The 25177-nt window shown below is 36.5% G+C and overlaps 1 protein-coding gene across 2 annotated transcripts in view; it reads right to left on the reverse strand.

The window, feature by feature from the left end:
* Positions 1 to 25177, reverse strand: part of kcna4 (potassium voltage-gated channel, shaker-related subfamily, member 4) — a 134574-nt gene that overhangs the window by 98032 nt on the left and 11365 nt on the right. The window contains exons 2-4 of one of the 2 annotated variants that reach the window (XM_077228673.1): positions 5930 to 6147; positions 4001 to 4037; positions 887 to 1405 (exon numbers count right to left, since the gene is read on the reverse strand). The exons of the other annotated variant lie outside the window; for it this stretch is intronic. The gene's annotated coding sequence lies outside the window, so the exon portion shown is untranslated. Of the gene's footprint in view, positions 1 to 886; positions 1406 to 4000; positions 4038 to 5929; positions 6148 to 25177 lie in introns of those variants that run through there. 2 annotated transcript variants of the gene reach the window in all.

Genomic DNA, 25177 nt, shown 5'->3' on the forward strand with positions numbered 1-25177 from the left:
GACTTCACAGATTGTTCCGGGTCCTCTGGCAAGTTCACCCCCGTTTTACAGACAACAATGATGGGCGCTAGTCTATAAATATCAGTACCCCAGCGCTGATTTACACCCTGCGTCCGTAGCCCAGAGTCCACAGGCACTGACCTTCAAGGCGGAATGCAAACACACAAAGACAAATCTGTCTCTTTCCATGTCAGCTTCTGCAGTTTACAGTAAATAAAGAAGCCCACAGAGAGTGGGACAATCTATAATTACAGTAGAAAGGTCACCTGTACCCTAGTACCTGTTGATTTTCGTCTTCTAGCCACTGGTGACTTTTCCCTGAAGTCAGACAATGGCAGGAGATAAGACTGGGACTAATTAACACCTCATTTATTTTTGGTGCACTGGTGTGGACAACTAAATGTGCGTAAAAGGGGAAGGACCACATCAACTTTCAAGTGTTATTGTGTTTACATCGCCGCATTTGAGCGTATGCGTGTGACCCTAGATGGAGTGCGGCGCAGTGCTATTTTGCTTGCAGGGTGTGAGCTCAGGCACATTGTCTTCAGTGGGAGTTCAGCTACTGCGTCTGGAGCAAATCCAAGAGTCAAGTAATTACTCCATGCTGCTTCCATGTTAAATATTTAAACGCTGCCGTACATGAATGACTGGAGGATCAGGTGTCAAAAACAAGTCCATGGGCCCTCGCATCAGAAAATGTCCCTTAATGGCAAAACTCTTTGTCCTCGGTCACAGGCCTTAGTTTGAGACGGCACGAACACATGGCGAGAGACTTGTAAGACTGTCGACTATTTAACTGTCTCGTACACAAACAATCTCAGAAGTGGAGCAGGATAAGTGCTAATATAATGAAGATTCATCAAAAAATGCACACACAGAAGAGAGATAAAAATGGCCTTCTTCGTTTTTTATTTAATATATTATGTTTTGTTTTTTTTAATTTTCAACATTGCACATAATTTCATTTCCATCACATCTCATATTGCTGCCTACAAAATGATATGCATGTAGAAAAATACAGAAGATTAGTGAATTAACCCCCACAAAAAAAGGAACAGAAAGAAAGAAATGATACAGGGTCTCCGATATATATAAAAAAAGAAAAGAAAAAAAAAGTTATAAATAAATAACACAAATACATCGTCAATCAGGATGCAAGTTTTTAAAACCAAAGCATCATGCAGAAAGAAATGGCAAGCCCATCCAAAACTCACATGAATAGATGAACATCTGGTTATTTCTTTACTTCTTTTTAGGGGGGGGGGGGGGGTGATTCTATACACTTTCCTGCCGTTCGAATTGTTCATCGAACGCACACAGACTCACCGAGCGTATCTCCCTCTGCATGCTTGTTAGGAGGCACAAAAGCTGACCCAACACACCTCTCATCAGAGCGGGAATACACCTGCGATTACCAAAATGATCCAATATTAGATTCATATTTCTGCCGTGCGATTGCCTGTGTGTGGTTAGTGACTTAGCTGTATACAGTGCTGTATGATGGACACCAGAAGTAAGTTGATCTGGTAATTGAAAGAGATCTTTTTCAGTCAGCAGTGTTCTCCTGCGGTTTCATTACTGCGTGAGCAGCCAAGCGTTACACTGGTAACTCTGTCCATTATGACACTTTACAAAAGTGAAAAATGTATCTAAGCTCACTGAAGTCCATTAACAATGAGCAGACAGTCACTTGTACACAAAGTACAATATATTTCATGCTGTAATGAAAGCCACAACAGATTTTTTATTGTTCATACGTTACATCAAATATCACATTGGTGTACTAAGGTTCTCTTTCTATGATTGCTATATTTTCTAAAGATTCTCTTCATTTTGACTCAGTATCTCTCACACAGTAGCTGGAAATCAAATAGTGATAGTGAGATTTTTTACTTTATATATATATTGTAGATGTCAGTCGATATTGAATATAATTTTGTGCATGCTCATTTCCGCCTTTACATTTAGATCATGTAACTTTAAAACACTATTAATTCAATAACACTGTTCAATGTCATCTTGAGCAATCTCATCTCCTTTACATTATAATATTGTATAGCCTAAATTCACTTGTACCACCTAAAAACTATTTATTTTAGTTTTATTTTAAAAATGTATTTTTTAAGACCAAATAGCTTAGAATCTTAATATCTATCAGCCATGACGTAAAAATAATTATTTGGTATAATTTTATTGTCAGTGCAACCCTAATAGATATCTCTCGATTGCATTACATATTACTGTGTAAATCAGTAAATCAGCCACCGTTTAATCGCAGCAAGTTGAATATGAACAAAATAATCGATCAACTCAATGAGAGGATGTGCTGATATGGTCTAACTCATAATTCTGCTTCTTTCACAGGGAAAAGCTTCCTTTTCCTCCAAAGCCAGCTGACCAGTCAGCACTGGCAGAGCATCTCCATGGTAACATAGTCTCACGGTTGGCTGGTAAATCTTGGCTGTTGACTCAGTGTGTAATGAAAGAGCTGTGCGCATCTTAGCCGTGCGGATGTTAAGGAATTCGTTTGTTCTGAAGTGTAAACCATTCTGATCCACTGCATTGAGCACGTGTCGTGGTGACATCATAACAGCACTAACACAAAATTTACATATTAAAGTCACATGCAGATCTACAACATGTGACGTGACGCAACGCTCCATGTTTAGTTGCTTCATGGCGCTGATCCACCTGATGATCTCGGCTTCAGTTTATGAAAAGCACTCAGCAAGTGATCCTCTGCTAGAGAGTCCAGTCAACTAACTAACACACACACGAAAGAGAGAGAGAGAGAGATGACGAGAGAGAGTCTGCAATTAGCAGGATCCGCTTCCACAAGGTGCACAAAACCATTAAGAATTAAGAGAACGAGAAAAATAGGGCCTGGGACTCGAGAAGGCTAACAGTCAAAAAGTAGATTTGACACGTGAATAAAATAGACATCTGCTTATGTACATACGTCGTGTTTCATGTGCATCTATTTTTACTAGGACTCTTCAAGAAATAAAAAGAGGTCCAAACATAGAACATAGATTTTCAGGGTTTGACTTTGGTTATATAATATTCAAGGCTAGATTTAAAAAAATAGATGGTACACTTCCATAGAACTTTGCATACAGATTACTTGGATGTATTTCCATGACAACGAAGCAGCTGGTTCATTCTAGAAATAGTTTCTGTTGTAATTCTATAAGATCAGACCACTTTTAGCCTAAAATTGACACGTCGCCTATTCTGAGTAGTTCCAACAGGAAAGAAAGACGGACAAAGATAGAGAGGGACAGAGAAAGAGAAGACAAATGTGTGCATAAGTCTGCATGCTTGGTTGCAAGTCAGATAGGCAGGGAAGGAGAGCAAAAGACAAAGAACAAAAAAGGAGTGGGAGATGAAAAGAGAGACATAGACAGGGAGGATTGTGGGGCAGTCATTTCAGAGAGAGAGTATAATCTCTTTCTGTTACTGTGTCTCCCAACAGAGAGAGAGGGAGTGTAAGTTAACCTGGAATATGACTTGCAGATCTGTTTATATGTGGCTTTATTGTCTTGCTGTCGATGTGTGCCACTGTAATTTGCAGTCTTCTGTTTGTGGGCACTATTTATAGTGGGTATTGCAAAGAGGCGAATTGAACTGCACTACCAAAATTCCCAGTCCACAACAGCAGAGCAGTGTTATTCCTGTTGCGATAAACGGATGGGTAAGATTTATTAACCAAACTCTGTAGTGGGTCATCACTAAATATTGAAGATATTTAAAGAGGATGCAGACTCAGCTCACCATCTGAGCTCTGGGCATCAGTCCAGTAATGCACCATCTCAAATTAATAACCAGCTGTCCACCAAACCTGATGGCACCCACAATTCAACCTTCATCATTTATCTGCACCTTGGAGACCATGAAGGCCACTAAACCTATAGGTCTATTATTCAGATAACTATTACTGATTACTGTTTTACTCCACTGGGTGTGAAAGGGACAGTTCACCCAAAAACGATTTACTCACCCTCATGTCGTTCCAAACCTGTATGACTTTCTCACTTCTGCAAAACACAAAAAAAGGTATTTTAAAGAATGTTTCTGATCATACAATAAATGTTAATGGGGTCCAAAACAACAGTGAACCACATTAGGTATGTTTACATGCACTTATTTTCGTCATTCAAATTTCAGATTCTGAATGTTTAGTTTATTTGAACCTTAAACATTGCTGTCCGATTGACATATTTGGTGATAAAGGGATAGACCCTGAAGTTGATCCAAACCTGTATGAATTTCTTTCTTCTGCTGAATACAAAAGAAGATATTTTGAAGAATTTCGGTAACCAAACAGTGGATGGGCCCCATTGACCTTCATAGTATTTCATAGACTATCAATTGTTTGGTTACCGACATTCTTCAAAATATCTTCTTTTGTATTCAGCAGAAGAAAGAAATTCATACAGGATTGGAACAACTTGAGGGTGAGTAAATGATGACAGAATTTTAATTTTTGGGTGAATTATCCCTTTAAGTAGCAAAAGCTACACGAGTGTCACAAGAGCTTTTTTAGCAAATGTTAAGTAAATATAGTCTCCTCCACTGACCAGTTCGTAAGACGTGAGAATTAAACATACGCACGTTCGTAAGATGTAAAACGCAAATAGTACATATGACAGCACTGCACTTGTGTGCAAGGTATTTATGAATCCGATTGAGAAAATAGTTGGATTCAAGCATTTCCATGTGTCAATTTTTTCTGTTAATCAAATTACTTCAGGTCTACACTATGCCATTCAATCTGATCGGATTTTAAATCAATAGAGATGTTTACATGTACATATTTTAGTCTGACTGAGCCTTCAATCTGACTATAAAATAGACTGCATGTCCTGATTTTTCTGAGTTAGACGTGTTCCTGGATCAACATATTTTGTTGATCCTGGTAAAACACTCCTGTCCGAAAATATAACCCTAACCATATCCTCACCCTTAAACCTAACCCCTACCCATAAGTTATCACTAAAATCAGAGGGAAATGACAGGTGAATAACACTGATGTAGAAGCACCTCACCCTGGTTGTAAGCCTAAGCTTGAAATAAACTGTGAACTTATCCCTCAAATCTGATTGGTTGATTGGAATGTTGTTCCAGGATCAACAAAGATGTTGTTCCAGGATCAACAAAGATGTTGATCCAGGAACATGTTGTACTTGGTGAAATTATGTTCTGCAAATAGATTATTTGGGTGCATGTAAAGCCATTGACTTGCATTGTATGGATAAAAAACACTAAGGTATTTTGCAGAAAAAATAAAGTCATACAGGTTTGGAATAACATTATATGGGTAAGTAAATCACGACAGCATTTTCAGGATTTTTGGGCCAACTATCCCTTGAAAAAACATTTAGGGTTTTGATGACACAGACACAGATACTCTAACCTAAAAGCAGACTGTTCATGATCATTGAAAATTTGAGCAAAAGCAATGAGTCTGGTACAGAGGGGAATGTGATTTGATCCTGCATTCATTCTGTAAATTTGTGACCCGTCCAGACTGACATCATTGAGCACTGCCGCTGAATTTCTCCATTTCAGCTGGCAGTCTTTTGGTTTAGGAAATGAAAAGAGATAAAACTAGATGGAAGAGGCTGCCACAGACAGACAGTAGACTTTCCCTTCACTTATATTTAACAGCATTCCCCAGGCCTACCACAAAAAATAAAATAAAATAAAAAAGTGGCAGTATTACACCCAAACAAATATTTCTCTATTATAAGAAAATATTCACATCTGTTCTTGCAAGACACTGATTCACTCATAAAGAGAAAAATGAAAGCATGTCAAGCTTTTTTTTATAGAAGTCTCCTGCTGCAGGTTCCTCTACATGTAGTGTAGATGTAGTGTACTGTGTCTTTAAGGCATTTATTGGGGCGGATCTTAAACAGTTTGACACCTGGCTTTATGATGGACTTCCTGTCTTAATGCTCAGCGGAGAGGCTGCAGTGTCTGATGTCCGGTGTCTATCTGAAGTCCAGCAGTGGCTTCAGTGACACCTGTGTCGACGGGTCCGTCCCATCCACTTGCCGTCCAGTGACTGTCAATCATGGCTGTTCCCCTCTGTAGGAGTGAAAAGGCTGACGGAAAAGTCTCTCATAGAAAAGACTCACAACACTGCAACAGAAAGTAAACAACAAAAGTTTTTGATTACTGACTTTTACCATTTAAATGGTCAACTATCATATTTTACTCTATGTCCTTCATCTGGCATAGAAGCAAATTAAAGTAAGAGTTTCCTCAGCGTCATTACGGAGTCAGTATTTACAGTGACAATGAAGAGCAGTGTCAAGTGACACACAGAAGATTGTCCTGTCTGGCACATGAACCCAGACAACCTTCACCTATAAGGAACATGCAGTTCTTTACCATTGCTCAACAACAACAACAATAACAACAACAAGCTAATGAGATTAAAGGTGAATTAATTCAAAAGTGCCCAACTCAATTCAAAGGGCACTTGAAGTGAGTACTCTCAGGGATTACTGTCTCATATGTGGCGCAATGATATATTGAATTGGCTCAAAATATATATATTTATATAAAATTGGATCAAAAGTTTGGATCAAAATTTATTTTAATGTTTTTGAAATAAGTATTTTATTCTCATCAAGACTGCATTTATGTTATCAAAAATACATTAAAACAGCAATATTGTGAAATATTACAATTTAAAATGTTTTAATTTTAAAAATTACAAATTTTATGTTTTAAAAATGTACCAGTTTTTTATTCCTGTGATGGCAAATATGAATTTTCAGTCTTCAGTGTCACATGATTCTTCAGAAATCAGTATTTTTCAGCAATTTAATGTGTCCCTACTGAATAAAAGAAAGAAATAATTTCTCTAAAACATATAATCTTACTGACCCCAAACTTTTGAACGTCAGTGTAGGTTACTGCCTTAAACTTATATCTTCATGATATCAGAGTAAAATACATACTGTTAAGACTGTTGTAAAAGCTCAGTGTTAATCAGGAGGATACACCACTCAGGATTACATGACCATAAATTTTAAAATGACTTCCCCCATCACATGTACCCTATAATGGCCTTGGTATTTGGTCGCTCACTTCCATCTGGAACAACCCAGTAGCATCCCCTTCCCGCAGTGCCCTTCAAGGACACAAAAATGCAGTTGGATATTCGCCTTTCGGTAATACCAATGCATATTCTTCTCGACACAAAAGCAAACTAGTGCACATTATAAACACATATAAATAGAAAAACACTTTTGAAAATAAAAGTATGTTATAAATCTATAATGCTATAAAAGAGATGTTAGGCAGAATGAAAGCCTCAGTCAACATTTACTTTCATTGTATGGAAAGAATGCTATGGAATAAGACAGCAGTCTGCCTAACATCTCCTTTTGAGCTCCACTAAAGAAAGAAAGTCTTTCAGGGTTGGAACGAGTGAGAACAGGTGAGAATTTACAATTCCTTCAGGTCATTTACAACACAGCTTGAATTTACAATGGGACAATCGCCTGAAAGAAAAAAACTACATGCACTTTAACCATAGAGGTCAAAGCCATGCCAGATAAGTTGTAGGTCATCTGTGCAAGAAAGCCCACAATTAGTCATTTTCAGTGCATTCCAAAATGCCTAAAATGCCAGCTGTGGAGAGAGCGAGGGCCACGAGATGACGTGCTGTTGCTCATGCCACGTACCAAAGTGGCAAGACACTAAATAGGCTGCTCATCCAAGTCCAAGAAGATTTCATCTGGCCAACAGAACAGATGAACAATCCATACTTATTATGCCAGAGCAGCACCAACACGTCACACTGGTCCAGAAACGTAAGCCTTTTGCCTGCCAAAATTTGTGGGAAAACATCCCATGAATTATGATCTCTTGCGATACACAGTCACACAAGATACTGAAAGCACTGCAAGATGATGATTGTTAACGTTCGCAGTTATTTTTACTTTTGTTGACATGTCGATTTTTCTTTTTATTAAATATAGCTTAAATTAATGTGCGTATAAGGTCAATTAAAAGTCAAAAGTCAACATGATTAATTTTTAAAAGAAATTAATACTTTTATTCAGTAAGGACACATTAAATTGACCAAAAGTGACAGTAAAGATAATTAGAATGTAACAAAAGTTTTTTTGTTTCAAATAAATGCTGTTCTTTTAAAATGCAACATTGATAATAATAAGAAATGTTTCTTAAGCAGCAAATCAGCATAATTTAAAATGATTTCTGAAGGATCATGTGACCCTGAAGACTGAAATAATGATGCTGAAAATTAAGCTTTGCTATCACCGGAATAAATTACATTTAAAAATATGTTAAAACAGTTATTTTAAATTGTCATAAAATGTGTTAATATTTCTGTTTTCACTGTATTTAATAAATAAAATGAATGGTTTACAAGATAAAAAAGTGACTTTTTACACAATGTATTTTAATCATTTTAATTGAAATAATTAATTAAAATACATTTAATTAATTAATCATTTAAATCTATAAAAGAATAATTAGATAAGATAATTATAATAAGATAAAATAATAAGATGAATAGAGTTTTGTGCAGTTGTGTAGTTGGGTAGATACTGTAAATATTGTAATTGTGCATGTGATTGCTTTATTTATTTTGGCAAACTTCAACTAGGAAGTCTAAGCTACTTGAAATGCCTGTTTGTTTTTCTAATTCTCCTCTTACATCTGAATTCCTAATAAACACTAAAGTAATAGATAAACACTGGCACACTGTTGGGCTGGCAAGCCATCAAATGTGTGAGATCTGTTTCTATGCTGAGAAGTCAAACGTATAAAAACAGCCAAGCATATGGTCTAATCTAAGCGTAATATTTTGAGTTGATTTGTGCCACTGGAAACAAGCGTACCCTCAGAGCCCCTGACTAACAAATACATTCTCCCTCTCTTTGCATACTCTCCTCTTTTTCCTCTCTCTGCTACTAAACGACGTTCATATTTTCCTGGCACATAGGAGAGGTCAAAACATGACTGAATAAGGAATTGTCCAGTAATTGAGTCCAATTTTCCTTTTTCTGAGACATTTCATTCCGTAGCTAATTTTAGCTCTCCTGCACAGACTTTTTGTGTGTGTTGTGAACAGGGATCCAACAACAACCACAAATCCCATGAACTCTGGCGAGGTTAAAGCAGCACTGCTCAGATTTACTGTACAGCTGGGATCAACGATGAGAGAACACATACATTTAGTTTCAGGATAATAATCAAAATGAGTCATTTTAAAGGCACACTGTGGAGGAATTGTACCTTTATATAACAGCTTCAAAGTAATTTCGGTGGTAAACAAACTCATAGTAGGGCGAATCATTCTGGTAGTAAAGCTTGGGGGGGACGCCGCTGGAAAAAACAGCTATGTAAGTTTAAAAGGAGCGCCCCCGACAAATCTCGCGAGAATCACGACTTGCTTTACGGCACGACGTCACATACATCAACAAAGCACGCATTTAAGAATTGAATCTTGGCAGAGTCGACAAAGAAAACGTGATCGGAAGAGTCAAGGAAAAGAAAACGAGAAACTGACCGCATGAGGAACCGGACAAGAGTCTCACTCGGCCAGGCTTTCACTCGTCGGCGAGAGCTAAAAATCAGCAATGGATGCAAAAGCGATGCTGACCTGGCGTTCTTGTTGATGGACTAGTAGACATCTTCGGAGGCTGGCTATCTGTGCCTGTTCAATGTCCGACGCTTTGTAACGCATTGTGTCAGGAGGACAAATAGGGATAGCTCACAGATGAAGTTATTACAGAGGCCAGACAGACTCACAGAGGCAATTGGCATCTCACAACTTGCACTTTATTCACCAATCGAACTTGTGTAACTGTCTGTCACACGTTCTACCGTCCACAGCGTTACTTGATAAACAAAAATAGGATAAGAATGAGAATCAAACAGAAATAACCCGCATACATGGGGTGTTCGAGGCGCTTATACAATACAGACTGCTGACAGTTTAACAGAGCTCGCGCAGCTCTTAAAGGGGCCACGCCTTATTTCCACTGGTTACAGCTTCCATTCTACTGAACAGGTACCGGTATACAGGGGGAGGGGATCAGGCCGTGAGTGCAGAGACATCTCTGGTGATTGGTATTTACGACAGTAACGTTAAATACAAGTACTCCACAGCGACTCAAGGGGTCGCTGTTTGACAAAAACGGAATTCCTCCACAGTGTGCCTTTAACAGTAATGATATTTCATATACACACGTCACTCTTCTTTTTTGTACACAAAATTAAATCATTATTTATTTAATAATTATTTACATTTTGAATTGTTGTCCACCAATTTGATTGAATAAGCAGCGTTCCAAGAGTGTTGATATACAGTCCAACAGAACTGGGGACTTTTCATTGTTTGTTACACTCAGCCTGTGTATTAGTGATGGGGATTTTTCAGTTTTTCCTATTTCTTCTTTATGTTTTCTATCTGCAGATTTCATGAATATGCCAGTAGGTGGCGACAAGTGAAGAATCCTTCATTTAACACCTGTTCAAAATCACTGATTCTTTAAGATGGCTGCATCTGAAATCGCATTCTTCTCTACTATATAGTACGCGGAAAAAACTGTATGTGACGAAAGAAGTCTGTCAGAATTTACAGTACCGATAAAAGAGTAGGAAAAAGTACCCCAATGACCTACTACTTTTGGAGAGAGAGAATCTGAAGTGTGCATTTCGATGGACACTTCACTGTCCCACAGGCGACAAGAGAGGATTTGTGAATGACAGCAATGCGATGTAACTGACGCTGGTAGGTCAAGTGATAATGACAACATGGCGAATGTAGTACGTCCAGACTTTTTTAGCGCTCGCAAAGTACTTTTTCAAATAAGAACCTACTCATAACAGTATGTGATTTCGGATGTGAATGATTCATAGAAACGCCACAAAACTGTTGCATGATTAATTTTACTGTGGCTTTTGTGGGCAAAGCAAAAATATGCAAAGTAACTGATAATATTCTGTCTATAACATTAATTTGTTATGCTGGTCTGAACGTCAACACAGCCAATATCAACACGACTATTATGATACTCAGAAACAACAGCAAACTTGCTTGTTTTATACTACTAAGCCTACATGCAGTATATTATAAATATAAATCTGGCCATAACAACAACAAGCAAAAAATTAACACAAGATTTGTTTTACCTTGTAGGTTTTTCTATTAAAAAAAAAACCTGAAATGATGTATGACCATACACATTAAATCAAAAACAAAATGTCCACAGCAGAAATTCACATCATTTACTGCAGATCTATCCTGAGCAATGAGCAATATATCTCTCTTTGGCTTGCTTGAATGCCGACATAGCTGCTGTTGTTTTTCTATTTCGTTCTCTCTGACTCTCTCTCTTCTTATCCCTCTCTCCCTCTTGGCTGCCGTCCCTGTAGCAGGCAGAGCATGTAGTAAGTATGTGACAAAGTGTAGCACTGAAACCCTCGGCATTCTGATTTATTGGGGGGTGGGGGTGTGCACAATGGAGGCACATGTGCATGATGTGCCTCTGAGTCATCTGACTCTATGACAGACCGTCAGTGTGAATTAGCAGCATCCCGCTCACGGGGGCGGGGGCTATGGAACATCATTAAAGCAAAGACGTCCTCCGTTCCCCTCAAAACAAGGCACAAACACAACCACATACGACTAAGGCATCTAGACAGAATGCCTCTCTCTGAACGGAATGCCTCTGAATCAAGAACATAAGAATGAGAATCGATCAGGGTTACATCAGGGGTCTCTGTGAGACAATGAAGACAGCAACGTGAGGTGCTATGCCCTGTCGAGCGATTATTGATCTTTAATCAGAGGAAGTTTCATTGTGTCGACAGACAGCCTTGAGTTTGACAGCAAATCATTTACAATTAGAGCTCGTTTTCTTGATTCATCCATCACAAACATCTCTAATTCTATAAACTTGAATGAAGTGGATTGATAATTGGAGAGCTAAAATACGGCACATGTAGATAAACTTGTTCACTGAATATATTCTGTATTACCTGTAATGTGACACAAGACTTTGTATTAAGCTTTTAAAAACCCTTCACTAATTTGGTTGCACAGTGAAGTGTGACCTTGAACATTAAGTGTCCCGGGTAGAAATAGCGCAAACACATGACTTGAAAATGGGAAGAACAAAAATTTAGCTAAAAAATTTAGGGTAACACTATAGTTTAGGGTTCAATTCTCGCTATTAACTAGTTGCTTATTAGCATGCATATTACTAGGATATTGGCTGTTTATTGGTACTTGTAAAAAAGCACATATTAATACATAAAAACTAAAGCATCACATATTATTCTGCATGACCATATTCTACCTCCCTAATCCTACCCAATGCCTAAATTTAACAACTTACCTTACTAACTATTAATAAGCAGTAATTCGGATTTATTGAGGCAAAAGTCATAGTTAATAGTGAGAACTGGACCCTAAACTAAAGTGTGACTAAATATTGTTTAAAAAAAAAGAAAGAAACTCAGACAATGGAAATAAATTATTAAAAGTTTAATGAGATTAAGGATCAAAAACACAGTTATATCTTGTGTCTCTTCCACACTAAAGCACAAATCAAAGTGAGTATATACTGCACATAGCTGTTGTTAAAGTTTTTTTACCAGTATTTTACCAGTATGTTACCAGTAAGATTTTTTACCCAACTAACAGCAACATAATTTCAAGAAAACGAAATAGTGCATTGCATTCCCCCAGTGGACGAGCAACCAATTTTGTGACAGTGTACGGACGTTTTAGCTCGTACAGGGTTATTAAGCTCCATTTTTAGCTGATGCTTCTGGCAGTGTTAACAAACACATTCTTGTAGCAGAATGGTGACTAAAAAGGGTAATGCTCAGAATGACGTGAAAAGGGCTTGTCAGTGGTGTTGCTCTGAGGCAGTGTTTATTAATAGATTTAAATTAGGGGAATAGTAAAAATGGATAAAGTCTAACAGATTTAATTGTACACTCTCCCTCTAGCAACAAAACGTTAAAATGTACAAACAGATGTGTGCATGAAATTTACATAAACACTTGAGAGTTAAATGTCCAAATAAGGACGTCACTCTCTGACTAATTCCTAAAATGATGTTTCAATTAAATCATCGAGCTTCAGTTACTTCAGCATTCTTTCTTTGCATCGGACTCGACTTCAAATACCTGAATAAGAAACTTAAAGACATAATTCAGCTGTTTTCATTTAGTATGCATTAATGTAACCTGCATGTGGTTTGCATTCACCTCAGTTTATGTCAAAGTACATTTACCTATATCAGAAAATATATAATATTTCATATACAAAAAACATTCAAAAATTTGGGGTCAATATGATATTTTAATGTTTTTCAAAAATACTGTTAAATAGAAATACTGTGAAATATTATTACAATTTAAAATAACTGTTTTCTATTTTAATTGTTTTAAAATAATGTATTCCTCTGATGGCAAAGCTGAAATTTCAGTAGTCCTCAGTGTCACATGATCATTCAGAATCCATTTGCATATGCTGATTTGGGGCTTAAGAAACATTTCTTATTTTCAATGTTGATAATGGTTGTGCTGGTCAATATTTTTGTGAAAACTGTGATAATTTTTTTCAGGATTCTTTGACAAATAGAAAGTTCAAAAAACAGCTTTTATTTCAAATAGATTTTTTTAACAATGTAAAAGTCTTTACTGTCACTTATTTACATGTGTCCTTGTTGAAAAAATAATCTCTCTCTCTCTCTCTCTCAAAAAAAATCTTACTGACCCTAAATTTTTGAACGATAGTATGTAGATTACTTTAAGTCTAATTTTCTCTTGCCTAAAGATTTACTAAGAATAAAACACACTTCCACGTAACGCATGTGATCATGTAACTGATCTTCATCCAGGATAGGTCAGAGCTTTGTGAGCCAACATGAGTGGTGCTGCTGCGCTTAAACTTTGGTGTCAATGTAACATTGTATATAAGGATATAAGGATTACATAACATGTATGTAATGAAGACCAATATAAGTGATCAGTGATCTATGAGACAGCAATTACATAGTGTCTCTTTCGGACTATAATCATTACCAATTGATCCATTAACCAATGAACATGCAGATGCTGACAGAAATTATGAGAGAGTGCCAAGAGTGTCTGCTCTTGATTCACACCTCTCACTATCTGTGATAGAGTCGAATGCCAATATGTCTGATCATTCAGAGCATAAATGGATTGTGAGTGATCTAAAGGAGGGACACAAGTGTGCCATCTGCCTTGCTGCTTCTCTTCACCTGAGAGAAGATTTATTGTTTGCTTTCAACCTCATCAATCACACAGACGTATCTGAAACAGAAATGATTTCAGCAGTCATCCTGTGCCCGTTTTCATCTCTTTTCATGCGCTAGATTTATGCTGCCAATGACCTTCATCCCTATTAGAGGAAGACAGATCTAATGCCTCAGACGGACTCTGCCTAATGCCAATTATGTGTCGCTGTACAGCCATGAGAAACACATCTGGCCTTCCAGCATGTGGTGGTACAACGTAAGACTAACACAATGTCACAGACCGCTACATTGAATATGCCCTGTACTGCTGCTGTCCTAATATGTTATAGGTTCCTGTTAACAAACATGTTAGTGATCATTAAGTACATGATTTGTTTCCAAAGCAATTTAAAATACAATGCACATAAGTACATAAGCTGCAAAATGTGAGCCTTTTCCTGAATAACTTAATTTAGGGCCTGTCTCTCACCAAAAAAGCTATTGCATTGATTTAAAAGACTTAGAATAATGATGACATGGTGCAAGTCGTACAGGTAATTTTTGTTTTATTTCTAGAACCTAATGGACATTTTGCTGAATAAATACTTTTGTGTTCCACTGAAAGAAGTCATACAGTTTCAAATAAAAATGAATGTGGAGATATTGACATGATTATAAATTTTGGGTGAACTATCCCATTAAGTGCCTTGCTCAAGCACAAAGTTATTATAGCTAATGGAACGTGAAATTGGGGTTTGAACCTAAGGTTAAACACTTCAAGGCCACGTCTTTAAATACAGCCCAACTGTAGATCTGTGTGTGTTTTTTTGTTTTGTTTTTTAAATCAACAAGAGATACGGTTTTGTTATTAAGCTGTTAGACATTAAAAGCAGACATACTGCAGCACACAACAGAATGTCAAAACAGAAAAGACAATGCCAACACCCAACTTTTTAAAAATCATTTCTATACGTAATCAGTCCAAAACCTGCCTTTAAAGGGGAAATGTGTAATTTCTGCACCAGTAGCATCACCTAACAGAATTGAAAAAATAATGACTGTACTAAAACAGTTTTTTTCTAAAAAGTCCACCCCTTAAACACACAGATTCTGTCGCAAATGCATACCATTTAATAATATTAACAAATTAAAACAAAAAATAACAATGATAAATAATACTTAATTATAAAATATTACAAATTTTAGTGATGAAATTTGCACGAACAATGAGTCCATCAACTGTCTATCATTCATCAATTGCAACATATTGGTATTCAAAACCAATGAAACAATAATATTGTATGCTGCTGATGAATTGTCAGCTCGCGATTTCAAGCTGTTGCAGCTGAGAGACATTTTTCAGCATTGAGTGAATGTTAGTGGGAGGGCTTTTTATCAGCGTCAGGCATCTTCATCATGCTGTTGCCCAATGCCTGCTGAAAACACCCTCTGCATAACACTTCATTCCCTTCATCCGGCCCCTGCATTACACCTGCACACAGCAGCCATGTACTTATTTGCGATTCAACAGTCACAGCCTTTGATATTACCTTACAAAGTGAATTTCAAAGCCATTGATTTTTCTCTTTCTGCCCTAGCAGCCTATGATTCAGCTGTCAGTGTCTAAGCTGCACAGTTGTTGGACTTAAAATGCTTTCTCTGCCTCCTCGAAACACAAATTCACATACACGCACTCACACACAAGCATGCACATAAACACACGCACGTATGCACGAATCAATAATGCTTTACCTGACACTATCTGTTGCAGGAATACTCAGTTCTGTCGTATGCACTGAGGCATAGCGTTATGCATTTCGTGTTTGGTTATTGCAATTTGTGACAGATGAATGAACACTCTCAGGGCTCAAGATGCCATTTACATTAGCAGTCAGGTTAATAAAAACGAATAAAGCGACGGTGGTTGGATCACATGTAGCTGCATATATTGCGGCTACAGAGAACGGAAAACAACTAAAATAAATTTTCTAATTTTTTCTGAAAGAAAGAGAAGAATCCTTATAGAATGAACATCTTTTTAGGAATTAAAGAGACAAAACTCTGCTATTCTAAGGCTATCAATATAGATGTAGACTGCCTTTTAACTTATTATCTAGCAGCAATGTCACTTTTACAGTATGTCAACACAATTTTATGAAATGTCTTGCTTCAAAGTCTCAAGCATTCGCTTTACTGTCTGGACAATCCATTTTAGATAAAGCCTGCTTCATATACACGGGTATTTGAAGCATAAGAGTATTTCTAGAGTGAGACAAATCTCCCTCACAAGCTCACAATGAGCACAGCAGTCTACTGCCATTTTTCAAGCCTCATCTAAATGAAATCAGGGCAGGTAGGTGGTGGGAGATACAAGCGAGATGTAAAGTGCAATGTCACCAAAGAGAGAATGAATGCTGTGTGACAAGAACTAAACAAGAATATAAAGATTTGAGGAAAAAGGAATCCAGCTGTGTCTAAAAGTCAAAGGTAGAAACTCATTTAAAATAGGTGGATAATTAAGTTGTTATAGGGCTGACATGATTATGATACTTATACGGAGAATCATTTTTCAAACAAATAATTGTAAATTGAACTGTCTGTTTTGTTCTTATCAGTTACAGTATAAGCTTATAACACATTCACCTGAAGAGGAGTCATTTAATAAAATATATGATTTCCTTAAAGGCTTTGCAAACAAACATTACATTGCACAGGGGTAGATTAACATGACTAATATTTTAGATATTTAAAATGATTCATAATCTTTTATCTTCAGATTCTCCACCTCTGAAATGACTTACACTTTAGGCTGATATCATAAATCCCTCTTAAACTACCGGGCTTAATTCTGATTTGTAACACCCCTTTAAATGGTCCAATCAATTCCTGGAGAACAAAATCAAATCTCATCCTACATTATTTTTTGGTGAGTATTCTGTTTCTGATTACAGAAGTGAAATAGGTTGCAAGCGTCTTGAAACTGCTCATTTTTGAGCGCCCATATTAACGCATTACTGAACCATAAAGAAAATCCTCTTATTACCGGTTAGAATTAGAATTAGAATTAAAAGTGTACAATTCTCGTTAGTACACAAATCAGCCAATTGTGTAAATCTTACAGAACCATACAGAACAAAAGGCGCAGTCACAAATCACACACACAGTGTCACTTAAGCCACAGAAGCAAGAGAGTTTGTATTATTTAAGCGAAAGGGAGAAATTTGTCAAACTTTACGTGGAAAGAGGGCAGCAGCTGCCGTGATGAGCTGTGCTTGGGGATCCAGCCCTTTCTCAGGCAGTAAAGAGCAGGAAAGCACTTAAGTGCTCCACGTGTTGCATGCAGCAAAGCCTGAGGGAGCGGCAGAGATATCATGAGCCGAGTCGTGAACTGCACTGCAATGAATATGGAATCACTATAAACAATACAGGTAATTGAGCAAGAAAACACAGCAAGAGAGATGGAGTGTGAGTGATGGAGGGGGAAAAGATCTGCGTCATCTAGGCGGGTTTAGGAAGTGCCGGGGGGAACAGCTCCCCCAGTGGCCAGTGCTGAAAATTTGTTGTGGAATGAGTGTGTGAATAAACTGAAGAAAATGAATTACTGCTGTGGGTAGAAGGGTTTAGAAATCTAGCCTTTTCATTCTGTGCCTTAAACTTGGCTGTTGTCATGAGAACCATTGTGTTTTTTCCCTATATTTTTCTTATGACAACAATTCTGCATGTGATACTGTTTCCCGCGATTGTGATTACTCTGCAAAATTATTTATGTCCCTTCAGCTCATTAAAAAGTTCTGTGTAAACATACCTTTCGTATATATATATATATATATATATATATATATATATATACACAAACACACACAGTATATATATTCACTTGCCAAGTGCCAAATTCAAAAAATCTGACTTGAATTTACTTAACATTTGACTTGTAGCTTTATTAGGAGCTATAACGTAATGCATTTTCAGTGCCAATAACGATACAGTTCCCTCGCCGTTTTTGTACTTGACCTAAGTGACATGAGTGAATCAAATGTAAGACATACAAGCTCTCTGCTAAAGTGACTGTCTAATAATGATTGGTGTGTGTTTATATATGCAGAGTACTCCAACTCTGATCTTTCAGAACACAGACATCCTGTTTGCCCATAAAGAGATGAGCACATCTAGAATTGCATGTTGTGACAGATTTGTGACAATACTTGCATTAAGCTACAAACACCTGTATACAATTGTTATTATAAGAGATGGAACTTAACACAGAGACTGGCCAATATTTGATGCCATGAGTGCCAAGATCTTCTTCACTGTAAAATGTAAAAAAAAGTTTTTTTCAATTTAAAAAGTAAGTGTTCATGCTGCCTTAAAATGTTAAGTTAAGTGAACTTGAAAAGTGACAACTTGGATATTTGAGTTGACTAAACTTAAAATTTTAGGGCATTTGGCTTTGGAGAAACTCACATATATTGTTGAAGGAAAATCTGGAAAGTTTTTCAAAGTATGGAACCCCTTTATAGAATTTTTGAAGGAAGCTGAACCAAATAGTTTATTTTCGGTGTAACCAGGGATAACATTTACCATGTTATGATATTAATTTACCATTGTCTTGACATTTGTATAGTATAGATATTGTCTTTTTTTTTTCTTTTTTTTTTTTCTGTGCTTGTTTTTTTATGTAAATGTTTCTAAAATCAATAAATACATTGAATTTTAGGGCAGCACAATCACTTTTTTTATGTTGAAACAACAATTTTATTTTTACAGAGTATGCGACAAATATACATGGTAATTTAATAATTAAATAATTATATATTTTTGTAAATTCACTAAGTGTTGGAATTTTGAACACAGTATATGTCACTTTAACTTCTGCCGCCTCACAACCCAACTTTTCCCATGCAAGGAGTTGCACTCTCTTTTTTCTAATGCAAATTCATGCTTTATTTACATTTGATATTTTATCACCATTGCACTAAACAAAAAAACAAGACGTATATTCTGTTTTTTATTAACATGCCACTATTTAATCAAATCAGGCCACATCATAAGCTCAAGCTTATGCCTTTTTTAATTCACTGCCTTCGAAATTAACATTCACTGCCTCCTTCAGTGAAAAGACCCCTGCACAAAAGTAACTCTGCCTATGCTGCATCATCTATCACATATTATCTAGTTAGTGAGCAAAACTTAACAATAAATAAATAAAGCAAGTCTGGCTTCCTCGCTCATTCTCCCTCACATACACACACACTTAACTCTGGAGTAAGTACCAGAAAATAGATTTTAGCTCAGGTTTCCATGGCAACATTAACATCCCCCCCAAACTAAGACAGCTTTATAGCTATACAGAGGCTGGTAGAGGGTGGGAGAGTGGAAAGGAAAGAAAAACTCTTCCTCCATTTGTGCACAGAACAACAAGGGGGAAGTCAATCATCTTGCTAGGTTTCATCTGTCTGTCTGTCTGTCTGTCTGTAACTCTAGAGTGGAGAAGGAAGGAACCTTATTTGAATAAATATGTAAAGTTAGCAGATACATTTAGGCAGAGACTGTATACAAGCAATCAAGATAAAACACAATACATTCAATCTAATACATCAATGATTTAATTTAGTCCATTTCTTATTTGTGGGTTGATTAATCTAAAGTTATTACTTTGTCGTTGTGTAGTTTGAATTTTTGTAACATCTGGCACTTACAGGTGAAACTCATGGCAGGTGATTGGTTATCATGTCACCTCATTATGATCACAGTGTAAAGCTGGACGGGATGTTCATCAATGTCATCTCACTTTGCCTGTGCCATAAAACTATATCTTGTAAAGTAAAATGTGTTTTTCTTTGAAAACCAAAACAACAAATATGTTTTTATAGTAATGTTAATATATATATATATATATATATATATATATATATAAATTTTTTTTTTTTTTCATGTGTTACAAGAAAACATGTTGTTGCTAAAACAGATTTGCAGTAGGACCCTGTGATGGTCTTCCACAAGCAAATCTCCATTAAATGTTTGGTTAGCAGAACAGCAAATAAAAAGCTCTCTTGAGGAAAAAACATAGATGCTCTTGTACCCACCGCAGCAGTACTATAAATAATAATAAAAAAAACACATTAGTCTCAGTTTATACTAACAACAGTGTGTCTATCCCACAGAGAAACAGGAAGCGCTGGCTAATTCCAGAGGCCTAGACTGCAGTTTCTCAGCCTGCTCTCTGGGGGCAGCATGACAAGCCAATTAAAGCACAGGAAACCCACCAAGATAAACATTCAGAGCAGAATGATCAAAACAATGAAGATTTCCTTGCTTAGCAAGAGGAGAAACTCAAATGGCTGTACAATGAGACAGGATGCAAGGCAAATGCTAGAAGTTGATATTTCTAAATAAAAAATGCTGGGTTGTTTAACCCAATTTTGGGTCAAATATGGACAAAACCAAACGTTGGATTAAAAATGCAATGTAAAAATTGAACCCAACGGCTGGGTTTGTCCATATTTGACCCAAAATTGGGTTAAAAAACCCAACATTTTTTAGAGCGGGAGCCATAGACAACATGCAGGAAATGATGGGCCTACTTGTGCAAAAGCATACTGCATTTACAGCTCAGCAGTTTCGATGCTGTATTTCCAAGTGCATGAATGTCAGAAGGTCACTGACTCCCGCTTCGCTTCGCTGTCTACCTAACCACCAAAAAGAGCAGGAATTACATCAGGGCATAGTCAGTCCCGTCTGTAATTCATTTCTCCTGATGAGTGTGTATGTGTGCTCTGGATCGGAGATGGTCTATGATGCAGAGCAAGGCCACGTACCTCCCCAGGCAACTACAGTGTCAAATCTTGAAAGATGGTGTCATTTAGAGGTATGGATGGTTGAATAACTTGACAAGGAAGGACAAGAAACTCAATTGTTATACAATTCGATCTTATGCATTTGGGAAATGTGTCTTTGCAGTGATGCAAATAATAACTCGGGATGTAACGATTAATTTGTTTTGCCAATACACCACCAATAACAAGTACATGTAGGTGTGTTCAGACCATTGATTTAGTTGGTAAACCAATTCAATGTAAAGGCCACTAGTGAAACAAATACTGTATGGAAACTTGTTTCCACCACTGAATTATTTTTTTAACGATAATTGTGTCTATTTATCTCACAATTCTGATTATTTTTTCAGAATTACAAGATATAAACTCTCAATTATGAGAAAGAAGTTAGAAATGTGAGATATAAACACGCAATTGTGACATTAAAAAGTCAGAACTGCAAATGTATATATCGTATCTGAATTTTTTTCTCGTAATTCTGAGAAAAAAATAAGAATTGCGAGATATAAATGATCAATTGTGAAAAACTGCAAATTTATATCTTGCATTTATGACTTTTTCTCGCAATTGCGAGATTATCTTGTAATTCTGAAAACAAACTCTGTATGTAAAATAGATCATCTTTTACTAAAGCTATATCATGGGAATGTTTAACCTGAACATTAATTTAACCATGAACATACATTTTCAAGTGTACTATTCAATTCTTTGTGTAAAAAAATTTTAATTCAGAAAAACTTTTAGCACAAAATTGATTCTTTAGACATTGATTTCATCATCGTTATCTGTAAAAAGCAAACAATGCTACTGAGTTAACCCAAACTCTATTTAATGCTGTCCGATTATTTTACATTTACATTACATTCATGTTATTTATATTATATTATATTATATTATATTTATTATATATATATTATATATATATTTATAATATATATTATATTATCTAACATTATGAACATCAGCTATGCTAATTATTTCCCATCTGCCTTTCTGCTGTTATCTCGGGACGCTAGTCCCGAGGTAAATAGCGTTCGTCAGCTCCAGTTTGTATCCAGCCTCTCACGGAGACTTCAGATCCCCCAACGCCTGTGAAGAGACGACTCGACGCCTGTGAAGAGACGACTCGACGCCGGCGATATGTTATGCCATAAATTAATACTTGATTAACTAACTGTATTTTTCTATGTACATTTCCGAAATGCAATTTCTGTAAAGCTGCTTTGAGACAATGTGTATTGTGAAAAGCGCTATACAAATAAATTTGAATTGAATTGAATTGAATATTATATTATATTATATTATATTATATATAGATAGGTATTCCTAGGTATTCACCCCATCTCTGACCATACTGTTTGTTTTTAATTATTTGTTGTGTTACAAGTAACCTATATTGCTTATTATAAAATGATTTTCCTCTTAAGTTAGTTTTGGTAATAAATCGTCCTTCTCGGCCTTGGCTAAAATACATTGGGGATCCTATAATCCCCTATAAAAGAATTTTAAATCAAATCGATTTGCTGTCAACTCTAATAACTACAAGTATATATGGTTTAAAATTGAGATATTGAGAATATGATCCTGAAATCTCTCCAATTCCAGAAATGTTCTAGCACATGCCAAGTTACATTGTGATGATGATAATAATGATGTTATGTAGGCCTATGCTAGAAATATCTTTGTTAGAGATTGCCTTCAATCTACACTATTCTTATTTATTACAGTTTATACTTGTTTAAAACTAACAACAACTTTCATCAATTCCAACAGATCTGGCATGTAGTGATATTCAGATTTTACAGTTTATCATATTGTGCAGTACTGAAGCATCAGTCATTTTTTCCACAATATCTTGAGAACAGGATTTACTCTGAACAGAATTCAATTGCATCCTATTCCGACCTTTATTTCAGCTTTATTTCCTTTATTTCTATCCAGCATTATTTCCAGTCTGAAGCGTGTTCTCCAGCATATGTCGGTCAAATGAAAGACAACTCAGGTAACCATTACTCACACAATACCATACTAAGGAACTACATATAGTCAAAATATAATTTAACACAAAATGGCAGGTCAGCTGGAAGGAACATCCATTTAGTTTCCAATTGAAATGTTATCATTAATTGCATGTTCTCATGCTACACTAATGAAGGAGGCTGTCATAAGACACAGACGTACTACCAATCATTTTCTAAATAGCTTCGGGGGCTTATGGAATTGTCTTTTGATTACATTTTCAATCACTTGCTCTTCTACTTGCTGGATGTGAATGCAGATGACAGACATGATGTGCTGGCCTCTGCTAAGGTCATGAAGTGTGTAAGAGCGTCCCATTGCGTGCGTCCCGTCTTGGTTCTCTCATCAGAGGGGTCAGTCCTATTAGTACAGACAATGCACCCTGACCCTCTAGGCATAAGCCGTCAGATAAGAGAAACACAACCCAACAAGACAGAACTGCTCAGCAACACACATCCTGACCTCCAGTGCCCTGCCCTATGGGAGTGTTATTAAACCCCGAAGGGAAGCGTTTTTGTCTATGTGTGTGTGTTTGTGCGTGCCAATGACAAGTCAACCACACAAACAAACATGTCGAGGAGGGATATGCTGACAACTAAAGAACTGAGCTTCAAAAGAACTGAAACTTCCTCATGGAACAAAAGCAGGAGAAAAGGAATATTTGTTCAACAAGTCTATTCCTCCACACACTCAGGTGCAGAGTCATTCTGTCTGAATTGATGGAAAATATGAGTGTATAAAACTCAGCAGACATGACTTGAATGTAAAATACCCTATTGTTAGAAGCACTGAATTTTTCCCTGAATCAGCTTTTAGAGCAATGACGTGACACTTATTTTCTGTCCTATCTATTCATTTAATACAAAATACATTAAAATGATTGTAAAATCACAAATACAATGACTGCATACATCTATTCTATGGTAGGCATGTTTTTATTTATGTTTTAAAAAGACCCTTTTAAAAACAAAATTGGTGATACGACTGTCCTGATATCATACTGAAGAAAAAAAAGACTTATTAAAAGAATTCTATGCTAAATATTTTAGAATTCATGTGGTGCATGTACAGAAACATGAATTTCTATTAGGATATAATAGAAAGGACCCCTGCAGACCCTCATGACTGTGTGTCAAGGCCAATAAGTATCTTAAAATATCACATGATTTGACCTTTGCATGACAAGGCTAGTTCTAGTTGTAAAATGTCATGTGATGTAACTACACAAAAGCATAATGCTCATATGTGCAGTATATATCAAGTGATTAAAATGTTTAATTAATTAAATGATGTGCCGATTAATTAATTGCACATCATATTTGGCTGAGAAATTACCTCTAAAAGACAATATTGTGTTAAATCAGAAAAAAGTCAAATAGACATAGACATCAAATAGACAGATTCAACATAGAATTTATTGCATATAAACATTTAGGCCAAAACAGTTTGGTTACCAACTAGGCATGGGCCAGTTTTAAGGTTTGAAAAAGTTTGTTTTTCTCCATTCTGTCACCTGATGGAGTTTTGGTTCCTTGCCAACATCGCCCTTGTATTGCTTAGTTGAAGACACTTAATTTTCAACAATATTATTGATCTGCTTTAGCCTGGTTAAAACCAGACCCTTCTCAGTCGTAACTGAGTTAGGGTCTTGGGAAGGTTCATTCACAGCTCATTTCCAAAGGGGCGTCACCAAAGGACGTCGCTCAAATACCTCTGTAAGCAATTAAATAGACCTCCAGACAATCAGATCGATCGTCATCTTGTAAAGCCCGCCTCAACGTTTGTGATTGGTGCCTCGATTTGGAAATATTGGAAATGAGTTTGAATGGGCTCTTCGCCAGACTAACTTGCAGAGCAAATCTAAATTTGCCGGAAGTTCGTCTGGGTTTTCACAGGCTAGATCTGCCTGCATTGACATAAATAAATTGGGAGTCCACCTTATATTTATAATGAAACCAACATATATATGAATGAATAGTTGAATGAATAGTTTTTTTTATTATTGTGTCTTGCATACTACTGTATGCCCAGCCCTAAAGGGCTTGTAAGACA

This window comes from Siphateles boraxobius, unplaced genomic scaffold (genome assembly GCF_051911475.1).
Source record: "Siphateles boraxobius isolate OS27281-9 unplaced genomic scaffold, OSU_SipBor_1 130, whole genome shotgun sequence".
In the NCBI taxonomy this organism is placed as follows: Eukaryota; Metazoa; Chordata; class Actinopteri; order Cypriniformes; family Leuciscidae; genus Siphateles; species Siphateles boraxobius.